Below are 25,244 nucleotides of genomic sequence, written 5' to 3'. Positions count from 1 at the left end.
AGTTAAGCATGTAAGTGAAGGTTTACAGGATCAAGACTGTATTCTTGCTGCAATTACCACATTGATTCCTACTTAGTCATTTCTAACTAGATACATTTTTGAAAGTAAAATAATATGTGAAAATTATATTTGAAAAAAAGTCAGTCAATGGCTTCTAAAGCTATAAAATAATTCTGTGCTAAAAATTGCTCAATTTGGTTTTTTTTAATTAATATACTCTCTCAACCTAGGAATATTTAATAGTGAACTTCTGATGGGCTTTTTTCCATTTCTCAAACAATGGATAAAAGAGTCACTCCACTCACTGAAAATGGAAGTGCCTATTAAAAGCCCACAATTATTCACATTTCCAGTATCATAAATGCACCTTTTCCTATATTTGCTGTTCCATGTTTGCCAAATCCCAGCAATTAAAATAAAAGAAATGAAAGAACTGTTGTACCCAAATTTCAGTGCACATTACCAAGTGCATGCTCCATCTCCCAGTGAAATCAGTGGGAACAGAATTGGTACTGAATTTCTACAACAGTTCCTTCTTGCCAGAAACTCTGACATTGGGGAAGGAGGGCGGGTTGTGGAATAGACGTGAGCAACACATCTCGAAGAACACCAGTTACAGAAAAGGTAACTCTTTTTTCTTCTTTGACTGCTTGCTCATGTCCATTCCATATTAGGTGACTCCAAAGTGACTGGAGGTGGGTAGGAGTTCACGGACATGTCGATTGCAACACAGCTCTGCCAAATCCAGTGTCGTCTCTAGCCTGCTGAGTAATGGCATAATGAGCTGTGAACATGTGAACAGAGGATAACGCTGTGGCTCTATAGATGTTCTAGATAGGGATGTGCGCCAGGAAGACCACCGAAGACGCCTGTGCTCTCGTTGAGTGGGCTCTGACAATTGCCAGCAACTGAATCCCCGCCAGCTCGTAACAGGTCCTTATGCATGAGCTGATCCAATTGAAAATCCTCTGTGAGGACAGCGGAAGGCCCTTCATCCTATCCGCTGTAGCAATGAAGAGCTGAGTTGATTTACGGAAAGGCTTGGTACATTCTAAATAAAAAGTCAAGGCCCTTCGGATGTACAGCGCTTGAAAACACCTCTCTTCACTGGTCTTAAGCAGTTTGGGACAGAACACCGGCAGGAAGATGTCCTGGATCACAGGGAAGGTGAACCTTGTCTTTGTAGAAGACCATGTATGACGATTCTGAGGTCAATGCTTTAATTTCAGAGACCCACCTTGCCAACGTGACCGCCACCAGGAAAGTAACCTTCCATGATAGGTGGAAAAAGGAGCAGGAACACAGCAGCTCAAACGGCGGGCCTGTGAGCCTAGAGAGGACCAAGTTAAGATCCCACTGCAGGACAGGGTCCATACCTGTGGGAAGAGTCTCTCAAGCCCTCTCAAGAATCTGACCTTCATGTCATGGGAAAACACCGTCTGTCCTTGGATTGGTAGGTGAAAAGCAGAGATGTCCGCAAGGTGCACTCTAATGGAAGTGTGTGCCAGGCCCTGGTTCCTCAAACGGAGCAGGTAGTTCAGGACAGCCTGTATGAAAAAATGTGAGGGAGAGATGCCATACTTGGATGCCCAGCGGGAAAACCTCGTCCAGTTGGCCAGGTAAGTCAGTCTGGTTGAGGGCTTCCTACTTCCCAGGAAGACATCCAGGTTTAGCCACACAGCATCCACTCCAAGAGGTGGAGGAACTCTAGGTTAGCGTGTAGGAGCCGATTGTGGTCCTGTGACAGAAAGTCTGGGGAGTTGGGCAGGGGTCAGGGAGGGCTCTCTGACAAGCCCATGAGCGTGCCAAACCAATGTTGGTGAGGACACGCTGGGGCGATCACGACAACCTGTGCTTTGTCTCTCTTGATCTTTGCCAGGACCCTGCTGATGAATGGAACCGGAGGGAACACATACATCAGGCTCCCTAACCACAACAGGAGGAAGGTATCGGAGACGGAGCCCTTGCTCAGACCATGCTGAGAGCAAAACCGGTGGTAACTCCTGTTCTGTCAGGTCCACTTGGGGAGTTCCCAATGTTTGGAAGATCATGCAGGCTACCTCTGGATGGAGCAACCACTCGCGGTGAGAGGAGAAGTCCCTGCTGAGCTGGTCCGCCAGCGTATTCTTGACACCGGGAAGGTGACAAGCTTCCAGGTGGATTTCATGGCTGATGCAGAAGTCCCACAGACGGAACGCCTCCTGACAAAGAGCCGACAAGTGCACTCCCCCTTGCCTGTTTACATAGAACATCAAGGCTGTGTTGTCCATCAGCACTCGTACCACCTTTGCCCAACAGGCGGGGCAGGAAGACTCCACACATCAGCTGGACTGCTTGGAGGTCTTTGACGTTTATGTGCAACTTTGCCTCCACTGGGGACTACATCCCATGTCTGGAGGTTGCCGAAGTGCACCCCAGCCAAGGTTCAAGGCGTCCGACACCAACTCGACAGAGTGAGGGGGGCTGTCAAATGGACCCCCATCCAGGACTGTCCTGTGGTTGGTCCACCATTGCAGCCTGGGGAATGGTAACGATCTTTTCCATAGGTTCTGGGACCTCCTGTGTAGACCGTTCACAGCCATTGTTGCAGAGGCCGCATCCGGAGCCTGGCATGGCGGACCATGTAAGTGTACGCTACCATGTGACCCAGCAGGCACAGACAGACATGGGCGCCAACTTATATGGGCTCGTGGAGCTAAAGCCCCAGGAATATTCAAAATCAGGGGCTCTGCTCCACCAATATTTGGAGCTAGGTTTCGCCCCTTTAAATCCCAGCCGCGGCTGGGAATCAGAGGGCTCTGGGCTGCCTGCAACCGCGGGGAGCCCAGAGCCCTTTAAATCCCAGCCGCGGCCGGGAATCAGAGGGCTCTGGGCTGCCCGCTGCTGCGGGGAGCCCAGAGCCTTTTAAATCCCAGCTGCGGCCGGGAATCAGAGGGCTCTGGGCTGCCGGCAGCGGCGGGGAGCCCAGAGCCTTTTAAATCCCAGCCGCAGCTGGGAATCGGAGGGCTCTGGGCTGCCCGCAGGGGCAGAGAGCTCAGAGCCCTTTGAATCCCAGCCACGGCGGCTGGGATTTAAAGGGCTCAGGGCTCCCCGCGGCTGCCAGCAGCTCAGAGCCCTTTGAATCCCAGCCCCTGGCCGCTGATTGCCCCCTCCCCAGACCCCTGCCCCAACTGCCCCCCAGGACCCCCACCCCCTATCTAAGCACCACTGGTCCTTGTCCCCCGTTACCCACTCCCGAGACAACTGCCCCTAACTGCCCCTTGGGACCCCAGCCCCTATCTAAGCCTCCCTTCTCCTTGTCCCCAACTTCCACCCAGGACCCCACCCCCTACCTGTCCCCTGATAAACCTCCTAGACTCCCATGCCTATCCAATTGCTGCCTGTCCCCTGACTGCCCCTCTGAACCTCTGCCCCATCCAACCCCCCCTGCTCCTTATCCCTTGACTGGCCCCTGGAACCCCCTACCCCTTCTCCAACCTTGTAATCTTGTGGCACTGACGCGTTGTAGCTTCATTTTATATCGGCTTACAGGGCGGGAGTGGGGAGGGCACCACCATTTTGGGCCCCACCAAAAATTATACAAACCTGCCGCCTATGCAGACAGACCCTGGCTGTGGTCAAAGAGAACGCGGAGACTTCTGCAATGAGGTTCATCAATGCGTGGAACCTTTCCAGCGACAGGAATGCCCCAGCGCAGGTCAAGTCGAGGACCACTCCGGTTAACTCTATCCTCTGCACTGGCACTAACGTCGACTTTTTATCGTTCACCAGTAGGCCCAGAAAGTGGCATGTGGCTTGAAGCACTGCAACATCCCTTTGGACTTGAGACCTAGAGCTGCCCCTGATGAGTCAGTCATCAAGGTCCGGGTAGATCTGGACATCCCTGGAGCCTGAGGTAAGCCGCTACCACCAACATGCACTTGGTAAAACACTCTCAGTGCTGTCACCAGGCCGAACGGGAGGACCACAAACTGGTGGTGGTGGGACCCCACTGTAAACCGGAGGAGGCATCTGTGTCGTTGAAAGATTGCTATGTGGAAGTATGTGTCCTTCAAATATGGGCAGCATACCAGTCTCCCGGATCCAGGGAGGGGATAATAGAGGCCAGGGAAACCATGCAGAATTTTAGCTTTTTTAGGTACTTGTTGAGGTCTCGCAGGTCCAGGATGGGCTGCAGACCACCCTTGGACTTTGGAATTAAAAAGTACTGGGACCAGAACCCCTTGTTCATGTACTTGAGAGGAATTTCCTCCACTGCACCCAGCTGTAGCAACCCTTTAACCTCCTGTGTGAGGAGACTCTCGTGAGAGAGGTCCCTGAAGAGGGACGGGGAGGTAGATCATTCAGAACTCCTTCTTGGCAGCTTCGGGGAGCGACCCCTCAAACTTGGTTGTGGCTTGCCACATATTAAAGTCACATCGGCCAAGGAGGGTTTGGTGGTTTGCCGCTCTCAGCTGAAGGCTGGACAATGAATAAATCTTATGCCCAAATTGATCCAGTCTCCTCAAGTCTTCATTTTTGTGTGTGGCCCCGGGCTGTCCTTCCTCTTCTTGTGGTTAACTGTTTCTACCATGAGGGAATTGGGGGAGGGTGACAGTATAAGTACTCATGTCCCTTGGTTGGCACAAAGTACTTGCATTCGGCCCTTTTAGAGATAGGTGCTAGGGAAGAAGAGGTCTACCACAGGAAATTAGTGATTTTGGAAACCCCTTCGTGAGCACCGGAGGGAGACAGGATACCAAGGCCGCTGGCCTCTCCAAGGCTCCCAACACCGACCAGGCACCCTGGGACAGTTGGGGGAACCCCAAAGGGTTCCACAGGTACCATGGCGCCGGCCACTGTGCCTGGGGCCATGGGACAGGTTTCGGTGCTAATGATGTAAGCAGCACCGCAAGTATGGGGGCTTGACTCACACTCAGGGAGTCTAACTCTGTGCCAGAGGTGTAAATGGAGCTGTCGGTACTGGGCGACTAGGATCGGGTGGAGCAGTAGCTCTTGTCCAACCAGTGCCACTCAATGCGTCCTGAAGCCAACCTGTCTGAGCGAGATGGGTATCTTGGTCAGGATCTCAGGGGCTGACGGTGTTCGGCAGATCTGCGTCAGAGACCCGACAATCCGTGCCCTCATGCTACTCGACTGGTACCGGGACGTCGAACAGGACCAGGAGCTAATATTGACCGGTTGCCAGGAGGATCTTCCCGAGTAGGGCAACCTACTGCTAGGAGACGGGCAATGACGGCCTAGCTATCTGCGATCTCTGATCCTCGATCTGTCCCGTGCCCTTGGAGACAGTTGGAGCCGGCCCAGAAGTTCTTGCTGGGTGGCGCATGCCTCAGAGGGTCCGTGCCAATCCACCGACAATGTCTGCCTCGAGTCCCTCGATCAGTGCCCTCTGTGTGGCAACCAAAGAGGGCTCTGCTGAGCCTGCATCTCTAGTCCTGAGGTGTCATGGCTTCAGGCGGGAGAGCGATGGTGGGACGACCCTCTTGACGGGGAACAGTGCCACTGAGGTGGGGACCACACGCATAAGTGCCAGCGCGGATTTTCCTCAAAACTGGGGTACTGCTGGAGCCGGTGTGGGTGGCACTGAGAGCGTCAGGATCTCCTGAGCTGCTTGAAGGGCTTTGGGCATCAACAGCACCTGAAGTGGCTGGGGCCTGCGCCACTATCCAGAGTCACAGACGAAGTGTGAGATGGGCCACACCGCTCAACTTGAGCTAGGACCCAACTTCCTGAGAGGGACGTTGAGCTGCCCAACACGGGTCAGGGCTCACTCCCAGCCCCCTCTTTTCCCTTGCAGAAGGTAGGAGATCTTCCCCTCAGTCTTTTTCGGCTTCTTGACTGGAGCTGTGGAGGGGGACTGGTGCCAGCTCATAGACAGCACCAGCAGAGCACTGTGCATGGAGGCCGCGGTGCTCGGTGCGGAGTCAGACCGCTGCTCTGGTGCCAGAGTGAGTGCCGACTCCATTAGGAGCACTTTCAAACGAATATTGAGCTCTTTCTTCATCTTAGGTTTGAAGGACTTGCAGATACAGCACATGTCACTTATGTACCCCTCATCTAAGCACCTTAGGCAGTTGGTATGTGGATCGCTGATGGGCATAGGCCATTTACAGCGATTGCAGGGCTTAAAGCCTGGGGACTGGGGCATGCCCCTGCCCTGGCTGAGTCCCATTCGGTACTAATGAAGAGTTTGAGAACTACTACTAAGGGGTAACTAAGAAATTACTAACTATATACAACTATTACAGGTTTGCAAGAACAGAGAACAAAACAAGACTAGCCGAAGCAGCAGAAGTTCCAGCACTGTCACTGGTGGCAAGAAGGAACTGAGGGTGCGGGAGGGCCAGCGGCACCCCTTATACCGCACCATGCAGGCACCACTCTAGGGGGCGCCAGGGTCAATCCCCTACAGACACTTCTAAGAGAAAAACTTCCAGCACCGGTGCATGTGGCAAGCACACACACCTAATATGGAATGGACATGAGCAAGCACTCTAAGAAGAACTCCCACTGACTTCAGGGGGCTAGAGTTTCACTCCAGAACTTTGCTGTTTGTCAGACAGTGGTTCCCACCTTTGGCCTTGTGATCCGTAAACACTATATTTAGGATGACCAGATATCCCGATTTTATAGGGACAGTCCCAATTTTTCATGCTTTTTCTTATATAGGCACCTATTACCCTCCACCCCCATCCCGATTTTTCACACTTGCTATCTGGTCACTCTAACTACATTTCAACTTCTTTTACCCTTCCTTTGAAAGCAGAAGTAGAGATTCCACTTGGTACTTAATTCTAGTTTCTGAAACCCACATTCATCACCCTGGAATGCAATGAAATGCAAACAAACTTAAAAGAACACTGTATCCCTGACTTCAGCCCATGATCAACACAAGGATAAAAGTATGTGAAAAGGAATCTAACTCTTTATTATAAAAATAGGTCTAACTGCAGTTTAATGTCAGCTTGCAAGAAGGCAGCTATGAAGAATTTCTGACATATGCCTGAACCAACAATGTTTGGAAGAAGCTGGATCTCTTATTCCAAACCACTTTGCCTATTTTCTAAAGTAGTGTGACCAAAAGCCCAGATTGCATACCAGAGGTCTAGGAATAGCTTGTTTTCCTGTGTGCAGTAGGTAAATTTAAAGTCTATAAGGCATTCCTCTGGTTTTACGGATGTCTATGATTTCTCTTCAAAAATTCACTTTGTTTCTCTTTTTTTCTGTTAAAAAATCTTACATCATCTAAAAACTATAAAGTTTGTTTAGAATTTTTCCAAGTATATTTTGAAAAGGGCAGTTATAATACTTGGATTTTTTTTTCCTGACTCTTTCCTGGTCCCCAGTGCTGGTATTTTGGCTTGATATCTGTATATCAGATAAAACATAAGGTCACAATCTCAGTTTTGGGCTACAAAAGGCACAACAGTAAGCCAGTTTTTATGGTACTTTTTCCCCTCTATTATATAAGCATTTTCTGTTCAGTCTTGAAGTTGAGTACTATCATTAAAGCAAGTCTAAACTATAAAAAAGGAGAGGTTGTAAGGTGTTTGAAATTACATCCTTAGGGCTCAGTTTTAGAAGCTTCTTTTCACATTGTTTTGATTTACACGCTTCATTACTGAAACATCTGTTATAACCCTCTTTTTCTCCCTTCTTCTTAATGACTTCAAAACAATACATGCTTGAATTCCCAATATATTAAACAAATTTACATTATCTTACACACCTTGTTACTGTTCAACAAACTAGAAGAAAAACACACTTATCTTCTAGAAATGACCTACTATTTCATAGGTAAGAAAGTGAACACAAAAGTATCAATCAATCAGAACAGCACAAATACTAATAGATTACCAGTACATATACTTATTTCTTAAATGTTGCAGAATTATTACATTTAGATAACAGCTTTGGTTTAATTTCATACTCCCAAAATTTGATATTCAAAGATTTCTTTTAGCTTTCCAAGGCATGACTTCAACATTCTTTTTATTCTAAGTTAAAGAAAAGGCAAACGTTTATGTAACCTTGAATAATGGATCTGAATAGTAAATCTCACTTGTTTCATCACCTGAACTACTCACTATATCATTTTAACCAACACCCTGTCACATTTGGTTTTATTAGCTTAATGTGAAATTCAGTCTATTAAATGCACTGTTTTTTCCCTGTCTATTTATTCTAAAATTATTAAATATTAAGAAACCAACCATTTCAAAGGTATTTCACAATTTATTGGTGGTGATGAAAATGCATCTTCAAAAACAATGAGGCTTCTTGAGCGTAAGTGAAGAAAAAATATTTTTTCTGTTTTAAAGGAGGTTTTTTTTGTTTTTTGTTTTTTTTTAAGTGTAAATCAAGTCCAAATCTGCATTTAACATCAAATTTGTACCAGAATCATTTACTAAGGAAAACTATGTAACTATTGTTTGCTGACAAACTGTATCTAGTAGGCTCCCACTGGGGTCTGTCCTGGGTCCAATACTATTCAACGTTTTTATTAATGACTTGGATAATGGCATGGAGGATGCTTATACAATTTTGTGGATGACAGCACTTTGGAGGACAGTATTCGAATTCAAAACAACCTTGACAAATTGAAGAACTGGTCTGAAATCAACATAGACAAGTGCAAAGTAGTACTCTTTGGAAGCAAAAATCAAATGCACAAATACAAAATGGAGAATAACTGGCTGGGCAGTAATACTGCTGAAGAGGATCTAAGAGTTACAGCAGATCACAAATTGAATATACATCATATTGTTGGCTTAGTTACAAAAAAAGACTAATATCAGTCTGGGGTGTATTAACAGCAGTGCCTTATGGAAGACACATGAGGTACCTGTCCCGCTCTACTTGGCACTGGTGAGGCCTCAGCTGGAGTACTGTGTCCAGTTTTGGGTGCCAGACTTCAGGAAAGGTGTGGACAAATTGGCAAGAGTCCAGAGGGGAGGAACAAAAATGATAAAAGGTTTAGAAAACCTGACCTATGCCGAAAGGTTAATAAAGCTGGGTATGTTTAGTATTGAGAAAAGACGACAGAGGGAGATAACAGTCTTAAAATATTACGGCCTGTTCTAGAGAGGATGGTGATCAACTGTTCTCCACATCAGCTGAAGATAGGACAAGAAGTAATCAGCTTAATCTGCAACAAGGGAGATTAAGGCTAGATATTAAGGCTGTTAAGCAATTAAAAAAATTAATCGCACTGTTAAACATTAACAGAATACCATTTATTTAAATATTTTGCATGTTTTCTACATTTTCAAATATATTGATTTCAATTACAACACAGAATACAAAGTGTATAGGATAGGATTATGTACACTTTATATTTATTTTTATTACAAATATTTGCACTGTAAAAAACAAAAGAAATTGTATTTTTCAATTCACATAATACAAGTACTGTAGTGCAATCTCTTTATCATAAAAGTCTCTGATCTGGTGCATCCTCGACCTCATCTTCAAAAGGTCCTGGCCTGAGGATGGGTGTTGCCTCCTCCTGCCACTCCTGTTCCTCCTCCGAGAGCTGTCCTGTCGGTTCTGATGATGGATTCTCAGAGGAGGCTGCAGGTCGGAAGTGTCTCCGCTGTGTGGCGGGAGTGTGCAGGCTAGTGTTGCACCAGACAGTGCTGGAGCTGCAGACACTGGACCAAATGTTAGCACTGCCACCAGTACAATGGGAGGAACCATCGATGGAGCCAATGTTGATCCACTCGCAGGCGCCAATGAAGGCAGAGGGCCCGATGCTGACATTGGCGCTGGGGCTATCGGTGCCTCTGTCGTAGTCGACGTCAACAATGGTGCTGGTGTGGGAGACTGGCACAAGGACGCTTGCAAGGGCGGTCCCAAGGGTGGTGCCAAGCATGGTGCCAGGGTCGACAGTGCTGCTGTCAGAGGCATTGGCACTGAGGGCAGATGCGTATCCGATGGCATGACAAAGGTGGCTGAGGCCACAGAAGGCATCACGGAGCAGTGACCTTGGGTTCCTCCCTGCCCTCAGTGAAAGGCCCAGGGGGTCCAGAAGGGCCCCTGAGGTGGGTTCTCCCACTGCAGAGGCCACGTCTGGGCTCCCTCCTGTCTCTCTCAGACCTTGATCTGCAACTCCTGCTTCTCCTGGAATGATAGGAGTCGGACTGACTCCCAGGTCACGGAGAAGCTGAACCTCAGTGCCCGGAACATCGAGAGCTCGGGGGGTGGGGGGGATAGGCTCTCTGTCTGAGTGAGCCAGTGCCGAGGGACATGGAGAGGGGGAGCACCTCAACATCATAGCCCACTTCTCTCTTGACTGCACCAGGGGACGGGGCGGGTCTGCCAACACTGAAGGTTCTTCCCTCCTTGGGGTCAAGAACAGCGCCGTAAGGTGCAGGAGATCCCAAGAGGCTTGGTAAGCTTCTGGCTTCGAAGGGAGCTGTAGCTGCTGTGTAGGGACCGGCGACCGAGGGCAGGCCAGACTCAGCTGCCTCACTTGGGCAGGAGTTGACATGGCCCCAGCAGCAGATCTGGAGTTGTGGCCCATCTGGGTTCTCAAATCTCTGGGTTTAGCCAGAGGAGAGCGGCTGTCCGGCTTCTTTTTCTTCTGAGTGGGATCGGTGCTGTGTTGGTGCCGAGCGTCTCGGAATGAGTCCTTTCTCTGCGCCAAGCTTGACTACGGTGCCAGGGTGCTCTGCGTCGAGGACGTAGCATTAGGGGCCGAGTCCACCGAGTCTGGGTCAGAGTGGGGGCGTACGGCTGCCTCCATGAGGATCACCTTAAGCCACTGTTCCCTTTCTTTAAGAGTTCTAGGGTGGAACTCATGGCAGATTTTACAGCGATCCTTTTGGTGGCCCTCCCTGAGGCACCATAAACATGACAAGTGTGGATTGCTCTTTGGCATGTGCTTCTCGTAGGCCACACAGTTTTACATTGTTTTGTTTTTGAGTGCAGTTATGTATTTTTGTACATAATTCTACATTTGTAAGTTACACTTTCATGATAAAGAGATTGCACTACAGTACTTGTATGAAGTGAACTGAAAAATACTATTTCTTTTGTTTATCATTTTTACAATGCAAATATTTGTGTCAAAAATATAAAGTGAGCACTGTACACTTTGTATTCTGTGTTGTAATAGAAATCATAGAATCATAGAATCTCAGGGTTGGAAGGGACCTCAGGAGGTCATCTAGTCCAACCCCCTGCTCAAAGCAGGACCAAACCCAACTAAATCATCCCAGCCAGGGCTTTGTCAAGCCTGACCTTAAAAACCTCTAAGGAAGGAGATTCCACTACCTCCCTAGGTAACCCATTCCAGTTCTTCACCACCCTACTAGTGAAAAAGTTTTTCCTAATATCCAGCCTAAACCTCCCCCTCTGCAAATATCAATATATTTGAAAAGGTAGAAAAACATCCAAAAATATTTAATTAATTTAAATTGGTATTCTATTGTTTAACAGTGAGATTCATTTTTAATGGTGATTTTTTGAGCTAATCATGTGAGTTATCTGCGATTAATCAACAGCCCTAGAAAAAAATTCTAACTACCATGGATAGTTAAGCACTGAAATAAGCTTCCAAGGGAGGTTGTGGAATCTCTGTCATTGGAGGTTTTCAAGAACAGGTGAGACAATCACCTGTCAGGGATTGTCTATGTATACTTGATCCTGCCTCAGCACAGGGGGATGGACTAGATGACCTTTCAAGTTCCCTTCCAGTCTTACATTTCTATGATTGATAGGTCCTCTTTAGTCTCCTCTCTTCTGTGCCTAAGATTCTGGGATGTCTTCTGATCCTCTGTAACATCCACTTCTTCCTCCTCTCTCCTTTCTCATGATGAGCTTCATCTTCCCTGGCTCTGCATCATCTTCAGCTGCAATCCTTATATTACACCAGAGGTAGGCAACCTATGGCACACGTGCCGAAGGCCGCACGCGAGCTGATTTTCAGTGGTACTCACACTGCCTGGGTCCTGGCCACTGCTCCGGGGGGCTCTGTATTTTAATTTAATTTTAAACGAAGCTTCTTAAACATTTTAAAAACCTTATTTACTTTACATACAACAATAGTTTAGTTATATATTATAAACTTATAAAAAGAGACCTTCTAAAAACATTAAAATGTATGACTGGCATGCAAAACCTTAAATTAGAGTGAATAAATGAAGACTCGGCACACCACTTCTGAAAGGTTGCCGATCTCTGTATTACACCATGACTCTTGGATTTTGTTTCCTCTGTGAAATACTCAATCCTCACTATATGCTGGTCATTATCACTAGTAAGTGGGGGAGAGAGAGAATAATTTTTTTTTCTTCTCTCTCTTCTTCATCCTTCTATTCTGTTTTTCCTGGAAAGCACAACCTAGAATTCTGTCAGATCTGGTCTGTAATATCAGGAATGCTTAGCAGAGGCCTTGTTACTAGATGTATAGGAGGATGGAGTTGGAAATAAGTCCCTGCCCCTAATGGTTGCTGGAAAGATTTTTTTTCCTGGTGTGTCTGGATCTAGGGCGACCAGATGTCCCGATTTTATAGGGACAGTCCCGATTTTTTGGTCTTTTTCTTATATAGGCTCCTATTACCCCCCACCCCCGTCCCAATTTTTCACATTTGCTGTCTGGTCACCTTATCTGGATCTGAGGGCGGGGGAGGTGGAGGAAAAACACTTGCAGCTGTGTTGAGGTTTTGCAGGTAGAAGGGGCTTTTGATATTCTCTTCTCAAATATCCCTGGACTGATAAAGAAGTCTGAGGAGAAAAATCCACAGATACCTAAAAAAGTAGCCTGATTTACAAAAGTGCTGACCATCCAGAAGTTCCCACTGAACTGAATGGAATCTGTAGGGTGCTGAGCACATTTGAAAATCAAAATATGGATTTAGGACTCTACTTTTAGGCACTCACTTTTTAAAGCTGTGGTCTATATTTATTGTTCTGTAACTTACACTATATAAGGTCATGAGAAATTCCAGTTATATTTTATGTTAATATATTAATTATAAAATAATTTGTAATAATATAAAGAGAAAATGTTTTCAGGCATAAGCACATGGAGGTAGAACTGAGGTTGAGCTTTAGGCCTTAAACTCTACATTTTCTGACTTTTCCTCATTTGATTTCTCAAACTTAGGTTTCATTAACACTAGTTTTTGTATGAAACTAACAAACAAATACAGATTTGTTTATTTTTGTTTTATTTATGCTTGAAAACAATTGCATCAAACAACACTTCAGTGAAAGTAATTACCCAGTGATTAAGTAGGTTTAAACTGTACAGTAGGCTTTCTACAAAGGAGGAGGAGGAGGAAGCAAAATCCAGTATTTTACATTTTTACTTAAAATTTACCATATTTTACGCCTAATTATTCTGTACCTAATGTAATAAATTTGAGAGAATTAAAATGCTGCATTTCCTTGATAACAATGGTAGATTGCATAGGGCTTGCATAATCCCAAATTAACCATTTACCTGCACTATTTAATATTGGACAAAAACCAGCAATGGTTTCCAACAACCGCCACATGCATTTTCAGGCATATCTGTATAAGGTTAAAAACGTGTGTGAAGTATGCAAATGTCTTCAGACAAATTATTTATATTGCCATTGCTGTTATGTTAAAAAGGAAATTAATATATATGTTGTATAAGTACTATAGGTTCCACATTTTCAGAGAAGACTTACAACTGAAATTCTTAAAAATGTATATATTACATCCTGTGTACCAGGCAGGAAGTTGAATGAGATATAAATCCCTTTTTGAGAGTCGGGAATACTTCAGAACTTTCTGAATATTAAGAGAAGCAGACCTAACAAAACCACAGCAACATTCACACTATGTCAAACAACTTGGCAACAATTATACACAGAGTGTTTTAGGCAATCTACCCCTTTCAGCATCAAAAAGAAATCTGACTTTGAACTGTACTTGTGGTAAGAGAAACATTTAACAGGCATTCCCAAAGAATTTTGTATCTACAACTGAAGACCACCAAGGATAGAATAAAAAGGAGTATGTAACAAGCATCAGCTTTCACTGTCTCTTTGGTTTCATTCTTTTATGATGGCAAAACTTTTTCAACAATTTTTTTCAGGAACATGCAACATAATATTCAAACAGTCAGGAAACAGGTAATTTAATGTAGTAATTGCCTTATTTTCAAGCACAATGGAACTGTATAATTTCCTTAGCTGCATTTTCTAGGAGTGTACTGTAATTAATAGAAAATGGTCCATAGTAAAAATTTGGAACTATAAGCACTGGCATACAACCCCCCTAATTTTTGCAGGGTCATACTTTATAACATTTGCTGGGCAGAGGAATCTTTCAAGGTGAAACTTGGCACACTTGGTCTCATTTCAAGGAGGAAACTATTTTTTGCCAAACGTGAAAAGGAGTGCACTTGAACATTTCCCAGTTGGAGGAATGAAAGGATTCTTTTTTTGCTCAAATAACTTGCGGGGAAAAGAACAAACAAACAATTTTGATTTTTAAAATCTTGACACACCTTAATGGGAGAAAGTGATTTGCCTATTTGCAGAAAATTAAATTAGGGAATAATAGTGTGAAAATGTTGTACAGTGCACATAATATATGACATTTTCAGAACATGATTAGAGCCAACAAAAACATAGGATTTTTAAAATGGGAGCCATCACCTAGTCTCTATGGGCACCTCTTAAATATTCAAAAGCTTTAAAGTTTTTAAAACAACCTACTTTTCGATGCACAATTTTTAAATGGTAGTTTTAAGGAAAATTTTTTGGAAAGCATTTAAAACCAAAAACATATGATTAACAATAGCTGCCATTGTGTATTTAACATTTCTGCGCTTTTGACAGAAATAAGTAGAATATCTGTTACTTTTTTACACTTCTTTGTTGAGAATGAACTGACCTGATAAACTGTATTACTGTAACACCTGGGGTACGTCTACTCTGCAACAAAAGGCCTCCATCACAGCCACACCAGGCCCAGGTCAGCTGACTCAGGCTCGTGGGTATCAGGCTGCAGGGCTATAAAATATGCAGTGTACATGTTCAGGCTAGGGTGACCAGATGTCCCAATATTTAACCCTTTTTCCCATGTCCCGATCAATGTATGATCGGGATGCCATTTGTCCCAAGATTCAGGTAAGGAGATGAGCGGGAGGGAGGTGTCGACTCCATGAGTGCTCCAGTGGCTGGCAGGTGGAGGGGGTAAAGAGGCGAGCAAGTGAGTGGCCGGGGCAGGGGGGAGAGGAGGCGAGCAGTGGGTGGGGGACTGAGGAAGGATACAGCAAACCAGCAGGGGGCCGGGGGATGAGGAAGGGCATGGAGGGAGGGGGAGCAAGCGTGGAGGGGGTGGGACCTGGGGCAGAGTGGGGGTGGAGCCTGTGGGCGGGGCTGACAGCACCCCAATGCGTCCCGATATTTTTGTGTTGTGATTGGGTCACCGTAGTTCAGGCTCAGGCTGCAGCCCGGGCTCTGAAACCCTGTTGGGGGCAGGGGGAAGAGGGTATCAGAGGGTAAGCCAGTCAACGAAGTGGCTTCATACTTCTTCCATAGTTGCCCCATTCCTCCTACTTCTTCAGGGTAGAATCTGCAACATCTCTCACCCAATTGTCACTTAAGGATGTCAGGCTCTTGTGAATGAAGTTGGGAAAGGCACAGACAGCATTCATCACCTTCTTGACACTGCACCAAAGGACAGATTCCTCTCTGGCTGATTAATACTCAGCTAGGGAGAAGGTTCGTAGGGACCAGAGTGGTAGGGAATCATACAGGCTAAAGCAGGGGTCGGCAACCTTTCAGAAGTGCTGTGCCGAGTCTTCATTTATTCATTCTAATTTAAGGTTTCACGTGCCGGTAATACATTTTAATGTTTTCAGAAGGTCTCTTTCTATAAGTCTATAATATATAACTAAACTATTGCTGTATGTAAAAGTAAATATGGGTTTTAAAATGTTTAAGAAGCTTCATTTAAAGTTAAATTAAAATGCAAAGCCCCCCGGACCAGTGACCAGGGCCCGGGCAGTGTAAGTGCCACTGAAAATCAGCTCACGTGGCGCCTTCGGCACCTGTGCCATAGGTTGCCTACCCCTGGGCTAAAGACATATCCAAAATGGAGCTCACCTAGGAAGACAGGGAAACCCATTGGGCTGACTATAAATCCCCATGGCAATTAGCAACAGAGAGCCCAACCCCAAAACATCTCTACAGTGCAGGGAAGATTTTATCTGATACCAACTTAAGGAACCCATCCTGTTCCTTTCCTCTCCCCTTCACCCTCCCATCCATGCTGTAGCTGCGAGTTGTGTAAAGGAATTACAATATATATATTCCCTAGGCAGTTATAACCGGAGGCAAAGAAGTTGGTGAGGATACAAGCAGCATAGTGCTTCTCAGAGGAGAAGGGGCACCTCCTCCATAAAACCACATGAACACAAGAATCTGGGGCAACACTGGAAATACCCATCAAAGATAGGAGAGAGGGTGAGAGGGCTGTGAAGGAGTACCTGTGCCCTCCCCTCCCCTCCCCTCCGGGAGTCAGAGTTGATAGAGAAACACCCCTCCCCCACCCCAGAATGAAATATCCAGCTGTGGCAGGGAAGGCTGGGAAAGAGCTTTTGTGGCTCTCTTCTCCTGGAGGAATGGGGCGGAACACCATGTGTATGAAAGGATGGCAGGTGCTACAGGGTTGTTCAGCAGGTCAATTACCGTGAACCCAGCCCCAAGTCTGAGCTCTCTGATCTGCACACAACTGCTTGAAAAACCTAGCAGCCCTTTTAAATCATCTACTGGGATTAAAGGCAGACTAGATGAGGTTACACTTCATACTCCATTCAGGACCTCTCTCTGTCCTGGTTGCCCTGTATGAACTCCCAGCTCTGAGAGAGGTCTGGGGTGAGGAACAGGACATGTATGTTACATCTGTTTTACCTTCATTTTCAGAATGAAGATCAGATCAAAGGACAATCCAGTGTGGGAACTTCCCAGCCTTTTAACAGCTCCATCAAAAAGCAGCCTGTATAGTTCAGAGGTGGGGAAATATTTCAGGATACAAGATATTCCCTGAAGCACTAAGCCTCTGGTCTACTAAAGAAAGCGCCTGACTCCTTGCTAAGGGTCTGGATCAGTGTAACAGCTGGAAAACCATAAATGAACATTGCTTTGTGAAGCAGCTTCTGTTAGTAAGGGTGTGACTGGAGAAATGAAAAGGTCATAATCCTCCATTTTAGAAAGGCAGGGCTCTAGTCTGCAGGGGCAAAACAGATTGTGGCTAGCTGGAGCTCATAGCAGATGCTAATTGTTGTGTTCTGTGATGTTTCAATAAAAATACATTAGCGGTTAAATAAAAACTCTCTATGCCTACAATTGTTATGGGTTTTCATGTGAACTAATTTAGCAATGGCAACAATTCTGCTAAATTCACTCACACTTACCATTAGGGCTGCCAATTTTGGTTGGCCATATTCCTGGAGGTTTATCACATGACATTATCTTTAATTCAAGAGTAATCTTTAATTCCTGAAGTCTCCAGGACAATCCCAGAGGGTTGGCAACCCTACTTACCATGCAGAATTCAAAACCGTTTCATAAAGATCAACATGCATTTTTCTGTTGCCCAGAGGGCAATTCTTGCTCTTGCCTATTCAAGCAGCATATAATGGATGAGTTAAAATGGGCTGAGGGAGAATTCCCCCAGGGTTGGACCAGCATGGATCAATGCAAGTAATATTATAATGCCTCCACTCCTCCACAGGCCCCAATGTAAGGGGTTCTCAATGCTACAAGATTCTAGGCCAGGGGTCGGCAACCTTTCAGAAGTGCTGTGCCGAGTCTTCATTTAGCCACTCTGATTTAAGGTTTCACGTGCCAGTAATAATTTTAATGTTTTTAGAAGGTCTCTTTCTATAAAAGTCTATAATATATAACTAAACTATTGTTGTATGTAAAGTAAATAAGATTTTTTAAATGTTTAAGAAGCTTCATTTAAAATTAAATTAAAATGCAGAGCCCCCGGATGGGTGGCCAGGACCCGGGCAGTGTGAGTGCTGCTGAAAATCAGCTCGCATGCTGCCTTCGGCACCCATGCCATAGGTTGCCTACCCCTGTTCTAGGCAATAGCGCAACCCATAGGTAGCCATTGTGGGATCTGTTCTAACTCATTCCAGGAGCTTCTCCACCCCCCACAGGAACCACTTTCACTTTCTCTCTCTCTCTCTCTCTCTCTCACACTGCTGTCTCTCAAAGGAGGCACAAAATCTGCCCCCACACACACCTTTTCTTTCTCCCCCCACGAAAATGATCACATTTTGGCCCTAAGACAGTTGAAACCAATATTTTCTAAAATCCTCTCTTTTTTCTACCAAAAGTTGTTAACCACTGGGTGGAGGTTTCCTGACTTCTGATCTAATATATGAGCACAGTAGAGTGGCTTTGGGAGAAAAAAAGCACCAAGTAAAAAGAAGTTTATCTTAGGATGTGTTGTTCTTGTTGCTTCCTGTCTCAATTGTCAAAACTGTTTTGCTATTACTCTCTTCCCCACTCCCAGTTCTAAATTACAAAAATACTGCTTGACCAGGCAAAGGTTGAAAATACGTTTCAGGGGAATGGTAAACAGAAAAAACTTAGTTTTTCTCTATTAGAAACTAGGTGCTGCTGCTCCACAACCAGTTTAGAGGTATATGGCAAGGCCTCACCCAACAAATTATTTGGGATTGCCCATGACAGCAGTTCACTTGTTTCTAATTTATTTTGTGTATTTGTAATCTTTTGCTGAAGCTGTAAGAGAACAAAACAAAGCTCATATGTACCCATTCATATCCATCTGCCATTTGAGGAAGAGAAGGCCCATTTCAGCATTCAACAGAAAGGCAATTATACACATTGAACAAAATAGGTGGTTCAAGATGTGCTGCCAAGAAATGACATATTTCAGTGAATTCAAACCGCCCTTTTCAAATTCTGGCATTCTTTGGCTTATAAATAAGTCTTAAAGAGAATGAAAAGCAAAGCTTGCCACCTACTGCCCAATGACATAATAGTAAGTGCTAGTATTGTCTTGTAAGTTTCTTTCTTCCATTTCTGTTTTTGAAACCCATTTGTCCTTGGTATAGCATACATAGAATTGCATCTCAAAAAAAGTTTTAATGAAACTGCATGTCAAGCCACAGCTTAGACTATCCAAAAGCAATATTTCTCATCTAACTAAAATATGTTGTAAAATATTATATGAGCTGTATATAATAAATATCTGACAAGATTACAGCACTGTTTATTATAGCATCCAGACTAGTGAGGAATTTCTTTTAAAACATGCCAGCAATGTCATGTGCTCTACAAATCTGTCCTCAAGCTGGATGGTATGGAATAATAAAACAATTTTCTGTTTAATGCATACTTTAAAATCCAAACATTATTGCAATTTACATTGAATCCATCACAGAAGAATTTATTAGATTTTTTTTGTACATAGATATCTACAGATCATTTACAGTTTCTTAAACTAAACTTTACATTGGGACCTTCATTACTGGCCTATTTTCATATGCTCATAACTTGTTGAAAACTTTTCCTTTGGGGCTGTTTTCATGTTTAATCTAAACTAGTGTATTCTCTTTTTCAGTTTTGTTTGTTTTTGAAAATTTGAGGAAAATCTTATCAACCATTATTGTGCTACTGAAGAAGTGGAAAAAAAGGTCTTCCAAGTATTGTCAGATTTTTAAGTCACAAATAACTAAAAAATATCTGGGAGACTGAATACCTCCACATTTCACATGTAAATATTTCTTACTGAGGAACAACCCCTCAGCTAAGTTTAGGGGAATCATGTACAAATCAAGAAGTTATATATAATTGAAACGTAACTGCTGGGGCAGTCTTCAGGAGGGAGATTGTACAGGACTCATTGAAACTCACAGCAAAGTCCTCCAACACAATGTGTCCCTGCATTAAGGCCCCCATCACCAATACTTAATGCTACTAGAAGACAAGTCCCTTTTCCCCCCACCCCCACAGCCTTGGCATGCCTCATATTTAGACTAGATTTTTTCTTACTTTCTACAGAAAGATATAGTCATGCAGGACATCTCTGTTTCAGACCATGCACTGACAGACACTGATGTCCAGCTTTCAGATTTATAGGTGCGAACAGTAAACACTCTATTTTTATAATTATTTGCTAATACATTAACGCACACGGGGGAAAACTTTTAGTACATGCTAGCAGGGTCCACATGGGCCAGTTAGTGCACAACATGCTAGCATGCACTAGAATTTACACCCCTCTAATGTGGGCTAAGGCACCATGTAGACAAACCCTGAGTGATTCCCGCAAGGAAAGGGGTTTTCTATAGCTATAACTATCTCCAGGACAGAGACAGTAAGCTCAGCCATAACCATAGCCTGCTCTTTTGGTATAATGCCAGAAGCTACTGCCCTACAGTAGAATCACAAATCAAGCGCACAGTGCCTGTTACTGGGTAGGACCAAAAACAGTTTTTCCTAGTATATTACAATATCCTAGATTCCCAAAGCATTTTACAGATTTTCCTGCTTTTTAACATGCTTGCATATTTAGATCATGCCAAAAGTGCTTCTCAGCTTTCCCAAAGTTGACTCTAGTTGTTACTTTGGATTTATGCCAGTGTTAATAGGAGCAGCATTTGATCCATGCTGTCCAGAAACAAATTCCATTACACTTTGTCCTACTTCAGATAGCATCATCAGAGATTTGGTGTTTCTGTAGGTTTCTGTTTCCAAGGGAAATACAGATCCTTTATCACCTAGGAAGTTGTTACTCTACCCCTCCAGGACTGGAAATGATAAATATTCACCAGTAGTTCTTTTGCTGTTTTAAACAACTCCTTAGTACAGTTTCAGTTTTGTAATTAAATCAGCCTTGTCTGCACTGGCCTATTTCTCCCCCCCGCAACTTTTGAACCCTTTCTTTCATCAATGAAGCTCCACTAGTAGTATCAATGGTAGGAGCTCTAACATAAAGAAGATGCCAGCATCTGCCTCACTATGTTATCTAGATTTATCCTCAACAGTGGTAGACAGCAAAGGAGTTAAAATGCTGGTAGCCAGGTAAAACCTTGTGTATTAACATAAGAACATAAGAAAGGCCGTACCGGGTCAGACCAAAGGTCCATCTAGCCCAGTATCTGTCTACCGACAGTGGCCAATGCCAGGTGCCCCTGAGGGAGTGAACCTAACAGGCAATGATCAAGTGATCTCTCTCCTGCCATCCATCTCCATCCTCTGACGAACAGAGGCTAGGGACACCATTCTTACCCATCCTGGCTAATAGCCATTTATGGACTTAGCCACCATGAATTTATCCAGTCCCCTTTTAAACATTGTTATAGTCCTAGCCTTCACAACCTCCTCAGGTAAGGAGTTCCACAAGTTGACTGTGCGCTGCGTGAAGAAGAACTTCCTTTTATTTGTTTTAAACCTGCTGCCTATTAATTTCATTTGGTGACCCCTAGTTCTTGTATTATGGGAATAAGTAAATAACTTTTCCTTATCCACTTTCTCAACATCACTCATGATTTTATATACCTCTATCATGTCCCCCCTTAGTCTTCTCTTTTCCAAACTGAAGAGTCCTAGCCTCTTTAATCTTTCCTCATATGGGACCCTCTCTAAACCCCTAATCATTTTAGTTGCTCTTTTCTGAACCTTTTCTAGTGCTAGAATATCTTTTTTGATGTGAGGAGACCACATCTGTATACAGTATTCGAGATGTGGGCGTACCATGGATTTATATAAGGGCAATAATATATTCTCAGTCTTATTCTCTATCCCCTTTTTAATGATTCCTAACATCCTGTTTGCTTTTTTGACCGCCTCTGCACACTGCGTGGACATCTTCAGAGAACTATCCACGATAACTCCAAGATCTTTTTCCTGACTCGTTGTAGCTAAATTAGCCCCCACATCATGTTGTATGTATAGTTGGGGTTATTTTTTCCAACGTGCATTACTTTACATTTATCCACATTAAATTTCATTTGCCATTTTGTTCCCCAATCACTTAGTTTTGTGAGATCTTTTTGAAGTTCTTCACAATCTGCTTTGGTCTTAACTATCTTGAGTAGTTTAGTATCATCTACAAACTTTGCCACCTCACTGTTTACCCCTTTCTCCAGATCATTTATGAATAAATTGAATAGGATTGGTCCTAGGACTGACCCTTGGGGAACACCACTAGTTACCCCTCTCCATTCTGAGAATTTACCATTAATTCCTACCCTTTGTTCCCTGTCCTTTAACCAGTTCTCAATCCATGAAAGGACCTTCCCTTTTATCCCATGACAGCTTAATTTACGTAAGAGCCTTTGGTGAGGGACCTTGTCAAAGGCTTTCTGGAAATCTAAGTACACTATGTCCACCGGATCCCCCTTGTCCACATGTTTGTTGACCCCAACCCCTTCTAGAGCTGCTGTCTTTGGTACTGTACTTGGGGGGGGGGGGACGAGGGGGAAAGCATTAGCAATGAGGGGAAATTGTACAGAGAAAAGACACAGCTTTGAGGCGTATGTCAAAATGCCATTTTTTCCTGGGTAGGCAGTGCTAGAAGATCACATACCCATAAATAAAAAAGATAGAAACCTATGGTGTCAAGTAAAAATGAACATTAAAACTGGACATATTTGTCAAAGCCTCTCAGCCATGTCTTGACCAGCCAATCACAGCCCAGTTTAACTAAAAAAATTTGACAACACTACAGCCTAGGATAGAGTGGCTGCAACTTCTATTTCAATCAATCAAATTTTAACTGGTGGTGTAATTTTACAAGTAGGTCTCTTTCCTGAAATGCCTTGAAAGCAAAGGGCAGAATTCCCAGGCATATGGAATATATTTACTTTGTAATGTCTATGGAATATTCTGCTGTTACCAACAGACATTCCAGTCTAAACTTACTCCCGTATGTCTCAAAGAAAATAACTGATAAGTTAATTAAAAAATTGAGGCTCTATTGTGAGGTACACTCTACTTGTTGGTATAACTGTACAAGAAAGACTATGCCACAAGGGACACATCATCATACGGTGGTATGAATAAGTGAACTGCAAATATTGTCCCTAAGCTGCTAAGGAAGAATGATAGTACAGTTGTAGTTCCTGTGAGAGCTAACAAGGAAACCATGGTTCCTAGTGTCATGACTGGGATGTGGACAGTCAGACCTGGTGTCCAGTGAGGGAATCTGGAGTTAGGTCAAGTCTGGTACCAGAAGGTCAGAGTCCAAGATAGGACAGTGGGCAGACCGAGAATCAGGTGTCAGGACGCAGGCAGGGTCAGGTTACCAGGAGATTGGGGTTGGGCACCAAGTTACAGACAGTAATCAAATAGCGAACTAGAGGACAAACCAGGGTGGGAAGCCAGAGTCTAGTGTCTATTGCAAGCAAGGTCTGGAGCAGAGATGGGCAGGCGGTCTGTGCTGATGCCCCTTCGTGCTTCCTGGTTTAAGTACTGGTACCAGCCAATCAATGGGCTGGGTGGAGCCTCCCCAGAGGTCCTGCTGGGTGGTACTTCCTGCCAAGCCCCACCTCACAGGGTCCTCCTGTGGGAGCCCAGCCTAAGCTTCCCATGGTGATGCAGAGGTGTCAGTGGCCCAGAACACCCATGGTCCCAGATTCCAGCCCTGCAGGTTCTTACACCTAGGGCCAACAACCCTCTTGTTCCAGGAGTTGTCCAAAGGGGACTCAAAATCTATTCCAAATGGAATGAAGGCCAATTTGGACCTCGTCCAGAACTGAAAGCTCATAATGGGGAGATGAGTAGCCCGATCCAAAATGGATCTATCTATGCATGAGTAGGCCCTGTAACTGGTGCAACAGGGCTTCAGTACTGGGGAAACAGTAGGCACAATAGGGATCTGCACTGGAGAGATAAATAAATAACTCAGTACCATAATCCACGGTACAGAGGACTCTAGATCCAATCTCCAATCCTAAAAACGATGCTTGTTTTTCTTGGTGTGCGCTGACCTTCTGGGCACCAAGAAATTCTCCCCACTCCACTTCCTCTTAGTTCGTGTTCTAAGAGAATGTGAAGGAAAATGAAACTATGGTTTACACCTAACATAATCCAAACGAGCTTGTTGGTCTGAAGACTTGAAAATTAGCTGAGAGGCTTCTTTCAGCTAATCTGGTGTCACAATACCCTTGGCATAATGACCCTGCACAATCCCCTTACCAGTCACTGGCATCAATGGATTGACACTGGATGACTCCCATCAATGTCAGAGCCAGGGAGCGTATCCAGTGGTGCCAACTCTTGTGATTTCTTTTCATGAGTGATGTGATTTTTGCCAGGACTGGAGTCAGTCTCACGATGACCCAAGAGGGAGGGTGGGGGAGGGAGAAGAGCCACCCTTTACTGAATCTGAGCCCTCTGACTGGCTATCCACCCCACTTGCCCGCCTCCTGGCACAGAATAACCAACCAGAGCTGCTGCAGGCTGAGCTCTCCCCCATTCCTGCTCCCTCTGCCAACCCAACGCCTATCTCACAGGAAGGAATGGGAAAGGAAGCAGCAAAAAGAGCCCAACAGCTAAGGATGGCTCTTCTCCCCGCTCCCCTACTAGGAGCAACAGAGAGGACAGCTCTCCTGCTCCTCCCACCTCCTGCATAGAGATGGGAGGGGTTGAACCAGTGGGGGCTGGGCAGTTGAATTGATGGACCAGAACTGGTGTTGGAGCTGGGGAAGCGACCTGAATGGGCCTGAACTGATGGAGTGGGGGCTAGACAGAGGCAGAATTAATGGCTGGGCAGATGATGGTAGATGTGGGGGTCAAAGCTCTTTCAGCAGGTGCCAGACTTACCTTACCCAATAAATTTGGGAGAGTGGGCAAAACTAATTCTCTCTCTCTCTCATGATGGGAAAAGACCAAAAAAAACCAACCAAAATCCCACAGTATAGTTTTCTATTTTTTAAAAAATCTCAGTCCTCACTTACAGACAGCCCCCGAACCTGAAGCAAATACTCACCAGCAACTACATACCACAGAAACACTAACCCAGGAACCAATCCCTGTCAAACCCCATAGCAAACAACCCCGTTGCAAACCCTGTTGCCTACTCTGTCCCCATATCTACTCTAGCAACACCATCATAGGACCCAAGGACATCAGCCACACCATCAGGGGCTCATTCACTTGCACATCTACTAATGTGATATATGCTATCATGTGCCAGCAGTGCCCCTCTGCCATGTACATTGGCCAACCTGAGAGTCTCTATGTAAAAGGATAAATGGACACAAATCA

General features: G+C 44.7%; 1 protein-coding gene across 4 annotated transcripts in view; it reads right to left on the bottom strand.

Moving 5' to 3' along the window:
* Positions 1-25,244, bottom strand: part of LTBP1 (latent transforming growth factor beta binding protein 1) — a 331,513-nt gene that overhangs the window by 262,654 nt on the left and 43,615 nt on the right. The window lies entirely within an intron of this gene.

This window comes from Mauremys mutica, chromosome 3, assembly GCF_020497125.1.
Source record: "Mauremys mutica isolate MM-2020 ecotype Southern chromosome 3, ASM2049712v1, whole genome shotgun sequence".
NCBI lineage: Eukaryota > Metazoa > Chordata > Testudines > Geoemydidae > Mauremys > Mauremys mutica.
Note: the sequence above shows the minus strand (reverse complement) of the source record. Positions and strands in the feature narration are given on the sequence as shown.